Source organism: Bombina bombina, chromosome 8 (genome assembly GCF_027579735.1).
Source record: "Bombina bombina isolate aBomBom1 chromosome 8, aBomBom1.pri, whole genome shotgun sequence".
Taxonomy (NCBI): domain Eukaryota; kingdom Metazoa; phylum Chordata; class Amphibia; order Anura; family Bombinatoridae; genus Bombina; species Bombina bombina.
In genome coordinates this window covers 101,275,420-101,289,552 of record NC_069506.1, presented here as the reverse complement: position 1 = coordinate 101,289,552, position 14,133 = coordinate 101,275,420, and positions in this window count along the sequence as shown.

Here is a 14,133-nt window from a genome sequence, read left to right as displayed (position 1 = left end):
AATAGGGATTAATAAGTGTAAGATTAGGGGTGCTTAGACTCGGGGTTCATGTTAGGGTGTTAGGTGTAAACATAAATTTAGTTTCCCCATAGGAATCAATGGGGCTGCGTTACAGATCTTTACGCTGCTTTTTTGCAGGTGTTAGACTTTTTTTCAGCCGGCTCTCCCCATTGATGTCTATGGTGAAATCGTGCACGAGCATGTAAAACCAGCTCACCGCAGCTTTCAGCAACTCTGGTATTGGAGTGTGGTATGGAGCTTGATTTTGCTCTATGCTCACTTCTTGCCTGTTAAAGCCGGGTTTATGAAAACCTGTATTTAAGTTAGGGGGTGTTAGGGTTAGACTTAGGTTTAGGGGTTAATAAATTTAGTATAGTGGTAGCGACGTTTGGGGCAGCAGTTTAGGGGTTAATAAATGTAGGTAGGTGGCAGCGATGTTAGGGGCGGCAGATTAGGGGTTAATAATATTTAGCTAGTGTTTGCGATGCGGGAGTGCGGCGGTTTAGGGGTTAATATGTTTATTATAGTGGAGGCGATGTCGGGAGCGGCAGATTAGGGGTTAATAATTTTATTTTAGTGTTTGCAATTCGGGAGGGTCTCGGTTTAGGGGTTAATAGGTAGTTTATGGGTGTTCGTGTACTTTTTAACACTTTAGTTATGAGTTTTATGCTACAGCTTTGTAGTGTAAAACTCATAACTACGGACTTTAGATTGCGTTACGAATCTTGCGGGATAGGCTTTACTGCTCACTTTTTGGCCTCACAGAAAAAGCTTGTATTATCGTCGCTATGGAAGTCCCATTGAAAAAACATAATTTATGTAAGAACTTACCTGATAAATTAATTTATTTCATATTAGCAAGAGTCCATGAGCTAGTGACGTATGGGATATACATTCCTACCAGGAGGGGCAAAGTTTCCCAAACCTCAAAATGCCTATAAATACACCCCTCACCACACCCACAATTCAGTTTAACGAATAGCCAAGAAGTGGGGTGATAAGAAAGGAGCGAAAGCATCAAAAAATAAGGAATTGGAATAATTGTGCTTTATACAAAAAAATCATAACCACCACAAAAAAGGGTGGGCCTCATGGACTCTTGCTAATATGAAAGAAATGAATTTATCAGGTAAGTTCTTACATAAATTATGTTTTCTTTCATGTAATTAGCAAGAGTCCATGAGCTAGTGACGTATGGGATAGCAGATACCCAAGATGTGGAACTTCCACGCAAGAGTCACTAGAGAGGGAGGGATAAAATAAAGACAGCCAATTCCGCTGAAAAAAGCTGTAATCCTTTGAGCCGGAGACTTACCCGACTCTACATAAGCATGATGAATCAAAGATTTTAACCAAGATGCCAAAGAAATGGCAGAAGCCTTCTGACCTTTCCTGGAACCAGAAAAGATAACAAATAGACTAGAAGTCAACTTCAGACATCTCTTCTCTGTTAGAGACAAAGTCATGGACACTGAATCTATTTGAAAACCCAAAATGTTACCTTTGTCTGAGGAATCAAGGAACTCTTTGGTAAATTGATCCTCCAACCACGTCTTTGAAGAAACAACACAAGTTGATTCGTATGAGATTCTGCAGAATGTAAAGACTGAGCAAGTACCAAGATATCGTCCAAATAAGGAAATACCGCAATACCCTGTTCTCTTATTACAGAGAGAAGGGCACCGAGAACCTTTGAAAAGATCCTTGGAGCTGTTGCTAGGCCAAACGGAAGGGCAACAAACTGGTAATGCTTGTCTAGAAAAGAGAATCTCAGGAACTGATAGTGATCTGGATGAATTGGAATATGAAGATATGCATCCTGTAAGTCTATTGTAGACATATAATGCCCTTGCTGAACAAAAGGCAGAATAGTCCTTATAGTCACCATTTTGAATGTTGGTATCCTTCCATAACGATTCAATATTTTTAGATCCAGAACTGGTCTGAAGGAATTCTCCTTCTTTGGTACAATGAATAGATTTGAGTAAAACCCCAGACCCCGTTCCAGAACTGGAACTGGCACAATTACCCCGGCCAACTCTAGGTCTGAAACACATTTCAGAAATGCCTGAGCCTTCACTGGGTTTACTGGAATGCGTGAGAGAAAAAATCTTCTCACAGGCGGCCTTACCTTGAAACCTATTCTGTACCCTTGTGAAACAATGTTCTGAATCCAAAGACTGTGAATCGAATTGATCCAAATATCTTTGAAAAATCGTAACCTGCCCCTTACCAGCTGTGCTGGAATGAGGGCCGCACCTTCATGCGGATTTGGGAGCTGGTTTTGACTTTCTAAAAGGCTTGGATTTATTCCAGACTGGAGAAGGTTTCCAAACGGAAACCGTTCCTTTAGGGGAAGGGTCAGGCTTTTGTTCCTTATTCTGACAAAAGGAACGAAAACGATTAGCAGCCCTATATTTACCTTTAGATTTTTTGTCCTGAGGCAAAAAGGTTCCTTTCCCCCCAGTAACAGTTGAAATTATAGAATCCAACTGTGAACCAAATTATTTATTACCTTGGAAAAAAAGAGAAAGCAAAGTTGACTTAGAAGTCATATCTGCATTCCAAGATTTAAGCCATAAAGCTCTTCTAGCTAAAATAGCTAAAGACATATACCTGACATCAATTCTAATGATATCAAAAATGGCATCACAAATAAAGTTATTAGCATGTTGATAAAAGCCTCCAACCAGAAAGTGGAAGCTGCAGCAACATCAACCAAAGAAATAGCAGGTCTAAGAAGATTACCTGAACATAAATAAGCTCTCCTTAGAAAGGATTCAAGCTTCCTATCTAAAGGATCCTTAAAGGAAGTACTATCCGCCGTAGGAATAGTAGTACGTTTAGCAAGAGTAGAGATAGCCCCATCAACTTTAGGGATTTTGTCCCAAAATTCTAATCTATCAGATGGCACAGGGTACAATTTCTTAAACCTTGGAGAAGGAGTAAATGAAGTACCCAGACTATTCCATTCCCTAGAAATTACTTCTGAAATAGCATCAGGAACTGGAAAAACTTCTGGAATAACTACATGAGGTTTAAAAACCGAATTTAAACGCTTAGTAGATTTAGTATCAAGAGGACTAGACTCCTCCATATCTAATGCAATTAACACTTCTTTAAGTAAAGAACGAATAAACTCTATCTTAAATAAATATGAAGATTTATCAGTGTCAATATCTGAAGCAGAATCTTCTGAACCAGATAGATCCTCATCAGAAACAGATAAGTCAGAATGATGGCAGTCACTTAAAAATTCATTTGAAATATGAGAAGTTTTAAAAGACCTTTTACGTTTACTGGAAGGAGGAATAACAGACAGAGCCTTGCTAATAGAATTAGAAACAAATTCTTTTACATTAACAGGGACATCCTGAACATTAGATGTTGAAGAAAAAACAACAGGTAAAGGATTATTACTAATGGAGACACTATCTGCGTTAGAAAGCTTATCATGACAACTAACACAAACTACAGCCGGAGGAACAGTTGCCAAAAGTTTACAACAAATGCACTTAAATTTGGTAGAACCAGCATCAGGCAGCGTCTTTCCAGAAGTAGATTCTGATCCAGGGTCAGGTTGTGACATCTTGCAATATGTAATGGAAAAAACAACATATAAAGCAAAATTTATCAAATTCCTTAAATGACAGTTTCAGGAATGGGAAAAGATGCAAAATAAACAAGCCTCTAGCAACCAGAAGCAATAAAAAAGTGAGACTTAAATAATGTGAAAAAAGGTGGAGACCAGTATGACGCCCACATTTTTTGGCGCCAAGTATGACGCCCACATTATTGGCGCCAAGTATGACGCCACATCCTCTGATGTCGAAAACGACGCCCACATTTTTTTTGCGCAAAAAAACGTCTGTAACACACATACGTCAAAAAAATGACGCAACCACAAACAAACTTCCTCCATCAACTATGGCGCCGGAAATGACAAAATTTTGCGCCAAAAAAGTTTGCGCCAAGAATGACGCAATAAATTGAAGCATTTTCTGCCCCCACGAGCCTATCAGCCCGCAGGGAAAAAAGTCAATTGAAAAATTTTTAAGGTAAGAAAAAATTATTTATTCATATGCATTATCCCAAATAATGAAACTGACAGTCTGAATGAAGGAATACTGATTATCCTGAATCATGGCAAATATAAGTTTAAACACATATATTTAGAACTTTACATATAAAGTGCCCAACCATAGCTTAGACTGAGTGTCATAAATAAAATAAGACTTACTTACCCTAAGACACTCATCTACATATAGTAGATAGCCAAACCAGTACTGAAACGAGAATCAGTAGAGGTAATGGTATATAAGAGTATATCGTCGATCGGAAAAGGGAGGTAGGAGAAGAAATCTCTACGACCGATAACAGAGAACCTATGAAATAGATCCCCTAGAGGAAGACCATTGTATTCAAATAGGCAATACTCTCTTCACATCCCTCTGACATTCACTGCACTCTGAGAGGAAAACCGGGCTTCAGCCTGCTGCGAAGCGCATATCAACGTAGAATCTAGCACAAACTTACTTCACCACCTCCATGGGAGGCAAAGTTTGTAAAACTGAATTGTGGGTGTGGTGAGGGGTGTATTTATAGGCATTTTGAGGTTTGGGAAACTTTGCCCCTCCAGGTAGGAATGTATATCCCATACGTCACTAGCTCATGGACTCTTGCTAATTACATGAAAGTAAAGACTTTACGCAAATTGCGTAAGTTAATTTGCGTTAAGGCCAAAAAAGTATGCGGTGCCCCAAAACCTGCAAGACTCATAATACCAGCGGTAGTGAAAAAGCAGAGTTATGAGCCTGCCCTTAACGCTGCTTTTTCACTCATATCGCAAAACTCGGAATCTAGCCGAAAGAAAATATATAACCACTTGACAAACACTTACATTTGAATATCCCTTGCCTAGTGATAGGGACAAAAGGTAAACATAACTTTTATTTAAAATACTTTAAAAAGTATTATATTAATACTAATCTAAAATAAATTAAAAAGCAGAAAAACAGGGGCGTGTCCTAGCAGTGGCTCTGTGAAGTCGCATTTTTCTGGAGCTCAGGGAGACTGGGTTATAATCTGCTGAATATCAACCCACAAACACAGCATCCTACAACAACACAATAGAATTTGTGCTTCTAAATATTATACAAATTAATTTATCTTTATCTTGCTGTATGTATGACGCCAGGGTCGGAAAAGGACATTTGAGGCCTATAATATCGGTAATCTCACAGGCAGCGTCCCCCCCGTTTCCCCCGGTTAGCTGGGGTGTACAACCAGTACTGAGCACAGGATAAACCCATCTTGATACGTCAAACGACATACAGTAATATTTGCTTTCCCTAGCAGAGTTAGCCTGTCGCAAACTTTAACTACACAAAAAGGAAAGATGGTGAACATTTTAGACGACGCGAGAAATTAAAAATTATCCTTTCACATCCCAAGACCATATACTGCTCAAAATAGAAGCATTTTTCCAGCTACTCATTGATAAAGCTCCCTCAGAACAAGAACTTCAAAACCTTATACAGAGAGTGCCACCAGCAATTTTGAAGATACCGATGACACTGCAACCCAAAATCCTGGAGTTCGGCCTATCACCAGCTTCATTTGTAACCTGTTATTTTGTCATGAACGCATCAATACACTTGGCTCTTCTTGTTTTTCTCCTTTTTAATTGATTGTGACTTAGTGCACCTATCACTAGGCAAGGGATATGGAAATGTGTGTGCCAAGTGGTTTTATCTTTTCTTTACTTGGGGATACCTGTAACCCCTCAGGTGGAGGCTAAGGGACTGGGTCCCTGCGACGCCTGAGGGCAGTTTTGGCTGTTAGATTTCCCACTAGGGTAATGGAAAGCACATAACAGAGGTAATCCTTACTGCTGTTTCAATCAGAGTCTTCCTAAATCTTCTTGGAGTGAAGTTGCCTAGAGGTATTGTGTCCCAGGTCAGGTCTGAGTCCACAAATCATATATATATATATATATATATATATATATATATATATATATATATATATATATATATATAATAAAAAAAATCTTGATAGTAGAGCACCTCTGAAATATTCAATCTCTCTCCTCTAAGGCCAAGAACAAACTGGGAGAGGAAGTGGGAGGGACTAAAGCTCTGTCAGGGTTCTACACCTCATGCTGATAGGCTAAGAAGGAAAGTCCAACTCCAGAGTCATTAGCACATGAACATGCAGTTTACAAAACCTGAACATGCGAGACACAATGCATTGAATCATTAAAAATAATGGAAAATAAAAGGAGGACACTGCACAACAAAGGCAAATGTATATCTAACAATGAAAACAATATAATTGTTATTCGAACACTACTTGAGTTTGAACACATACAAAAATAATTATTAGGAGTTAATAGTTTCTAATAACCAGAGAGAACATGGAAATATTAAGAACCATCGATTGTGATTACTTGATTCCATTATTGGTACACACAGGCGCCTCTCTTGCTCTTTCCATGTTTTCAGATATTGTGACACCCATATGTGAAGAGAGTGCAGCTTCATTCATCAACCACTGAACAACAGCCTCACCTACTGACATCCAGTTGGACCAACAGTTTATATGGACTTATATGCATAGAGGCCATTGCTCGTTTATACTATGGTATTAGTATTGTATTACGTAACAAGAATTGATTGAGTGTTTTTCTTTAGTTATATTCCGTATATACTGACACTTCATGCTCAAATTGTATACTGGTTATATATATATATATTTTTTTTTTAAATAGTTTTTTATTGAGGTACTATAGCAAACAAAAATACAATTTCAAAGAGAAACATCACGGCAACATGCCCATTTGACATACATCAGAATTTACATGGTGGGTTAAACAAGCATGTCTTCGCATCTAAGTATATCTTTACCCAAAGGTACATTTTCTAGCCATGTATATTACCTCATTTTACCTAAGTGCAGTTTCAAAAGGACAAATAACACAGATTAAAACAACCAGCCCAGTATAAGCCTAATTGCAATGACAAATTCTTATCATATGCAGCCTTGTACTTGTCCTTGATATATTTAACAAAACTTGTAATACATACAATTTAGTTTGGACAACAGAAGATAAGTTAGCAAATGATAATAATAATATGGCCTAACTTTCCATACAGAGGTTCCAGATAAGAAGAGGTAGGCCTTTAAGTGTCCATAATATTCATATCAAGACCTAAAACAGTTTAACAAAAAAATGTAATAATATAAGTTCTATACGCCTTATCTCAAAACCTCCCTAAAATTTTATGTATAAATTCAACATTATATCGTGGGAAAAAATTTCTCGATAATAATAAATTATGAGACCTATCCTTTTTGTAGGAAATCTGGAAGAAAGAGGTAGGTCTTTAGGTATCCACAGTACAAACGTCATATTAGTATACATAGGTAGCATTGGGTATAAGGATAAGAAAACAACCTATTTTATAACTAACATTCTTTCTAAAAATTTCTAAATAATAATAAAATATGAGACCAATCTTTTTTGTAGGAAATTTGGAAGAAAGAAGTAGGTCTTTAGGTATCCACGGTACATGCGTCAGATTAGCATACATAGGTAGGGTAGGGTATAAGGATAGGAAAACAACCTATTCTATAACTAACATTCTCTCTATAAAAGGGGATCACTTGATATTGGAGGGGGGGGATATAGCTGTAGGTCTAAGACTCCATCTTTTTAACTCTGGGATATTTAAGGCGCTATATAATGGTATCAAGTGTGCCAAGAATATACATAAAGGGAGCAGACCTATATAATTGATATGGATTGCCCTACATAGATATGCCAAGCCAAATGCACCTGACCAGCTTAGGATAAAACACTCTTGTCCCCTAAAAAATGAACTAATAAAGATTATTGCTGCCATATGCACTCAATTATTAGAGCCTGCAGATAAATATGCACATTATTAAGGTGTATCCATAACAGAGATCATTAGACATTTTTAGGGTTATAGCACCTTTCTGAGCCGTTAACCGAGTCCCTATCTAATTACATAACACCAAACTAAATTAACAACTGTGGCGGAGTCTAGTCATTGTCATAGGCAGGAGCATATCTTATAGTTTGGACATATTTTATTAGCAATCATACCCAAGAGAACAAAGCTTAGCTGCAAAAACAAAAAATGATAAGGCATGCGTGCCAACAGAGGTATACATACAAATAGGCGCTCACAAAAAGCAAAACAGACCAAGCCATGAGCTGGGAGTGAGTACTTATTTAATGGCGACAGTATGCTTAGATGTGTGTCACGCCAACAAGAATGGCAAGCCTCCTTCGCTAACCAACACCGTCCCTGAAGGATCTGCAGAGACCCAGACCCCTCGGAAAGGTAATCCCAGCAGAGCGCACATTTTCTTCACAAACTCTGCACTGTGTTCGCTCCAGATGAGTCAGACCGATCAGGAGACTGAGCTGTACGATGGCCTGTATGCCGTAAGTAACCCGGTGCTCCCCAGATCCATGGCACTGCGGCATGGATCCATTTCTAGAAAAGTAGACTCCGCTTGCCTCTATCATACCCAACAAATTTGGCGAGGTTGTGGGGGACACCAAATAGCTTGTTATCCCTTTTATAGGGGCAGGGGACCATCCAGCCTTATCGCCCAGCTCGTGTGCTCCACTCTCCTCGTCATTCCCCAGAGGGCCGGCCGCTCCCTCCTGGGACACATTAGATGGCAGAGAATTTTCGCACTTGCTTGCTTGGGGGCCGTCCTGGTCTCCCCTCTTAAGCGGTTCAGATATACTCCACTGTATGGCCATACCCGCATCATCCGGCTCTGCAATAGATCTTTCTTCCCGAAAGGATGCTGTTTCCCAGAGGTGGGCGGACTCCATGCGGACCAAAAGCCGGTCTAATCTGTCGCACATTGTGCTTTCAAAGGCGAGCATCAGCTTTTGTAGGGACACATAAAAATCCCCCATGTTCAATATTGAACTTGTACAGAGAATGTCTGTATTCTCTGTTAACCCGGTTTCCCGGGGTGGGTGCTGAGCTCTCTCTCCGTAGAGGCCACCAGTGAGTCTCAGCGGTCCAGTTTAGGAAGTCCTCTTGCTTTACAAACAACATTTTTTATAGAGTTCCAGTCAGTAAAGTGTCCCCTATATTTTAAGATGCAAATTCCTGCTGGATGGGTTTTTGAAGTCCAGATTACAGGTGGATTGCAATCCTGGTTTAGAGAGCTCCTAATTTAGCGGCCATCTTGGACCATAGCCCGGACACGCCCCCGCCTACTTGTTATATTTAATATCCAATATATATCTAATCTTTAGCGCCCCCTATCAAGAGATAGCCTGTATTTACTTCTCAATTTGCTTTGATAGTTTCTAATAACAAATTACTGGCACCTTTAAAACAATACAACAAAGCTTTAAATAGCTTTGCTTATGCTTACAAATCTTGCCTTTGTTCAACAACACAGTCTAAGATGATGCATTACTCCATAAACTTATTAAGAAATATAAATATACACAGCTTCCCATATCATGCAAAGCTTATACCATATGTTATCTATATTTAATTCAATTATGTGCAATTCACATTTTGTGGACATGTTACACTGACAAAAGCAGAATCCCTAATTATTATTAGTATGTCAAGTAGTATATCCAGTTAAGTGGTATTAGTATTATTGTTAATACTATCTCCCTATTAACTATAAAAGTTTCAGTTCCCTCTTTTTTTATAGAATCACATCTAAACATGGCACAATTCTTTAGTTCACCTTTAATGTTTCCCACTACAGGAATCACAAATGGGACGAAAATAGTAATACTACTGTATATTTAAATAAATATAAATAGTTAACCACCGATCCAAATAAAGCACTCATCTCTTCAAATTCAGAAAAGATAACTGTATTTTGCAAAAATAATTAAAATATATATATATATATATATATATATATATATATATATATATATATATATCTAAAAAAATTAATTGTTTTGAATAAAATAAAACAATAAAAAATATTAGGTGCACTTTTTTTTCTTACAAAAATAAGTTGATACAAATTTATAGTATTAACTATGGATGGTCAAAATTGTTGTTCTATAACATATACATGGTCCATAGAAAATAAAAAAGATAAAGAGTACTTTTTTTAACCGTTTTAGATTCTAAATTGGTGAACTAAAAGAAATAATTATCGTCTAGATTACGAGTTTTGCGGTATGAGGGGTGCAGTAATAAATAAGCACGTTATTGTCACCGCTCACTTACCTACATCGCTGGTATTACAGGTTTATAAAAACCCGGCATTATCAGGCAAGAAGTGAGCGTAGAGCAAAATTGAGCTCCATACCGCACTCCAATACCAGCGCTGCTGAAAGCTGCAGTGAGCTGGTTTCACATGCTCGTGCACAATTTCCCCATAGACATCAATGGGGAGAGCTGGCTTAAAAAAAAAGTCTAACACCTGCAAAAAAGCAGCGTAAAGCTCCATAACGCAGCCCCATTGATTCCTATGAGGAAACAACATTTATGTTTACACCCTAACATGAACCCAGAGTCTAAACACCCCTAATCTTACACTTATTAACCCCTAATCTGCTGCCCCCGACATCCCCGACATGTACATTATACTTATTAACCCCTAATCTGCCGATCTGGACAGTGACGCCCCTATAATAAACATATTAACCCCTAAACCGCCGCACTCCCGCATCACAAACCCTAGTTAAATATTATTAACCCCTAATCTGCTGAAATTAAAATAAATCTAAATAAAAATTACTATCATTTCCTAAATAATTCCTATTTAAAACTAAATATTTACCTGTAAAATAAACCCTAAGCTAGCTACAATATAACTAATAGTTACATTGTAGCTAGCTTAGGTTTTATTTTTATTTTACAAGTTTGTATTTATTTTAATTAGGTAGAATAGTTACTAAATAGTTATTAACTATTTGCTAACTACCTTGCTAAAATAAATACAAATTTACCTGTAAAATAAAACCTAACCTGAGTTACACTAACACCTAACATTACACTACAATTAAATAAATTACCTAAATTAAATACAATTAGCTAAATTACAAAAAACCCCCACTAAATTACACAAAATAAAAAAAGGAATTATCAGATATTTAAACTAATTACACCTAATCTAATAACCCTATAAAAAAGCCTCCCCAAAATACCCCCCCAGCCTACAATAAACTACCAATAGCCCTTAAAAGGGCCTTTTGCTGGGCATTGCCCCAAAGAAATCAGCTCTTTTACCTGTAAAAAAATACAAACACTCCCCCAACAGTAAAACCCACCACCCACACAACCAACCCCCCAAATAAAAACCTAACTAAAAAAACCTAAGCTCACCATTGCCCTGAAAAGGGCATTTGGATGGGCATTGCCCTTAAAAGGGCATTTAGCGCTTTTTCAATTGCCAAAACCCTAATCTAAAACTAAAACCCACCCAATAAACCCTTAAAAAAACCTAACACTAACCCCCAAAGATCCACTTACAGTTTTGAAGACCAGACATCCATCCTCAACCAAGCCGGGAGAAGTCCTCAGCAAAGCGGCAAGAAGTCCTCAACAAAGCCTGGAGAAGTCTTCATCCAAGCCAGCAGAAGTGGTCCTCCAGACGGGCAGAAGTCTTCATCCAGACGGCATATTCTATTTTCATCCATCCGGCACGGAGCGGGTTCATCTTCAAGACATCCGGCGTGGAGCATCCTCTTCAATCGAAGTATTCTTCCCGAATTAAGGTTCCTTTAAAATGACGTCATCCAAGATGGCGTCCCTTGAATTCCGATTGGCTGATCTATCAGCCAATCGGAATTAAAGGTGAAAAAATCCTATTGGCTGATGCAATCAGCCAATAGGATTGAGTTTGCATTCTATTAGCTGATAGGATTGAGCTTGCATTCTATTGGCTTTTCCAATTGGCTGATTGGATCAGCCAATTGGATTGAAGCTCAATCATATTGGCTGATTGCAGCAGCCAATAGGATTTTTTCATAGAATTCTATCAGCCAATCAGAATTCAAGGGACGCCATCTTGGATGACGTCACTCAAAGGAATCTTCATTTGGAAAGAAGACTTCGATTGAAGAGGATGCTCCGCACCGGATGTCTTGAAGATGGACCCGCTCCGCGCCGGATGGATGAAAATAGAAGATGCCGTCTGGATGAAGACTTCTGCCCGTCTGGAGGACCACTTCTGCCGGCTTGGATGAAGACTTCTCCCGGCTTCGTTGAGGACTTCTTGCCGCTTCAATGAGGACTTCTCCTGGCTTCGTTGAGGATGGATGTCCGGTCTTCAAAACTGTAAGTGGATCATCGGGGGTTAATGTTTATTGGGTGGGTTTTAGTTTTAGATTAGGGTTTGGGCAATTGAAAAAGAGCTAAATGCCCTTTTAAGGGCAATGTCCATCCAAATGCCCTTTTCAGGGCAATGGAGAGCTTAGGTTTTTTTAGTTAGGTTTTTATTTGGGGGGTTGGTTGTGTGGGTGGTGGGTTTTACTGTTGGGGGGTGTTTGTATTTTTTTTACAGGTAAAAGAGCCGATTTCTTTGGGGCAATGCCCTACAAAAGACCCTTTTAATGGCTATTGGTAGTTTATTGTAGGCTAGGGTTTTTTTATTTTGGGGGGGCTTTTTTACTTTGATAGGGCTATTAGATTAGGTATAATTAGTTTAAATATCTGATCATTTCTTTTTTTATGTTGTGTAATTTAGTGTTTGCTTTTTTTAAATTTAGATAATTGTATTTAATTTAGGTAATTTATTTCATTTTATTGTAATGTTAGGTGTTAGTGTAACTCAGGTTAGGTTTTATTTTACAGGTAAATTTGTCTTTATTTTAGCTAGGTAGTTAGTAAATAGTTGATTAATATTTACTAACTAGTCTACCTAGTTAAAATAAATACAAACTTGCCTGTAAAATAAAAATAAAACCTAAGCTAGCTACAATGTAACTATTAGTTATATTGTAGCTAGCTTAGGGTTTATTTTACAGGTAAGTATTTTGTTTTCAATAGGAATTATTTAGGTAATGATAGACCTTTTTATCTAGATTTATTTTAATTATATTTAATTTAGGGGGTGTTAGGTTTAGTGTTTATAACTTTAGTATAGTGGCGGCAACGTTGGGGGCGACAGATTAGGGGTTAATAATATTTACCTAGTGTTTGTGATGCTGGAGTGTGACGGTTTAGGGGTTAATATGTTTATTATAGTGGCGGCGATGTCCGGAGCGGCAGATTAGGGGTTAATAATTTTAATTAAGTGTTTGCAATGCGGGAGGGTGAGTTTTATGCTACAGCTTTGTAGCGCAAAACTCATAACTACTGACTTTAGATTGCGTTACGAATCTTGCGGGATAGGCTGTACCGCTCACTTTTTGGCCTCCCAGAAAAAACTTGTAATATCGGCGTTATGGAAGTCCCATTGAAAAAAGACTTTACGCAAATTGCGTAAGTTAATTGCGTTAAGGTCAAAAAAGTGTGCGGTGCCCCTAAACCTGCAAGACTCGTAATACCAGCGGTAGTGAAAAAGCAGCGTTATGAGCCTTAACGCTGCTTTTTCACTCATACCGCAAAACTCGTAATCTAGCCGTATGATAGCTAATTATAAAGTATTATATCTATATTTAGTATTTGCGCTTTAACATTCATCAAAGGTTACATTTTTGTAAGTAATCTAAAATATATACAATAAAATAATATGTAATTATATATAATTAGTACAGTAGTATGTAAAATGATTCATGGATATGCTGAAAAAAAGGAAACTATTTAGTTTTTCATGACAACACATTTTGCAAAAATAAAAATATTTTCTCTTCAGAAATGAGATCTATGTTAGTTTTTACCAATAGCCTACGGTTAAACATAAATGCAAATGTCAATATCCTTTTTTTTTTTATTTTTTTTTTTATTACATGTACTAATGTTGTTTCTATGGATACAGGTTTGAATGTCCTGGTGTAAGAAATGATTTTCTCAGCATTTTCTATTCCTGAGTTTAAGTATTAATTGCTATTAAGATTATTTAAAAAAAAAAAAGATTTATTACAAAATAAAAAATCTAACGTTACCTAACTCTTACATTATGTTCAAAATCAAATGAAAAGACAAG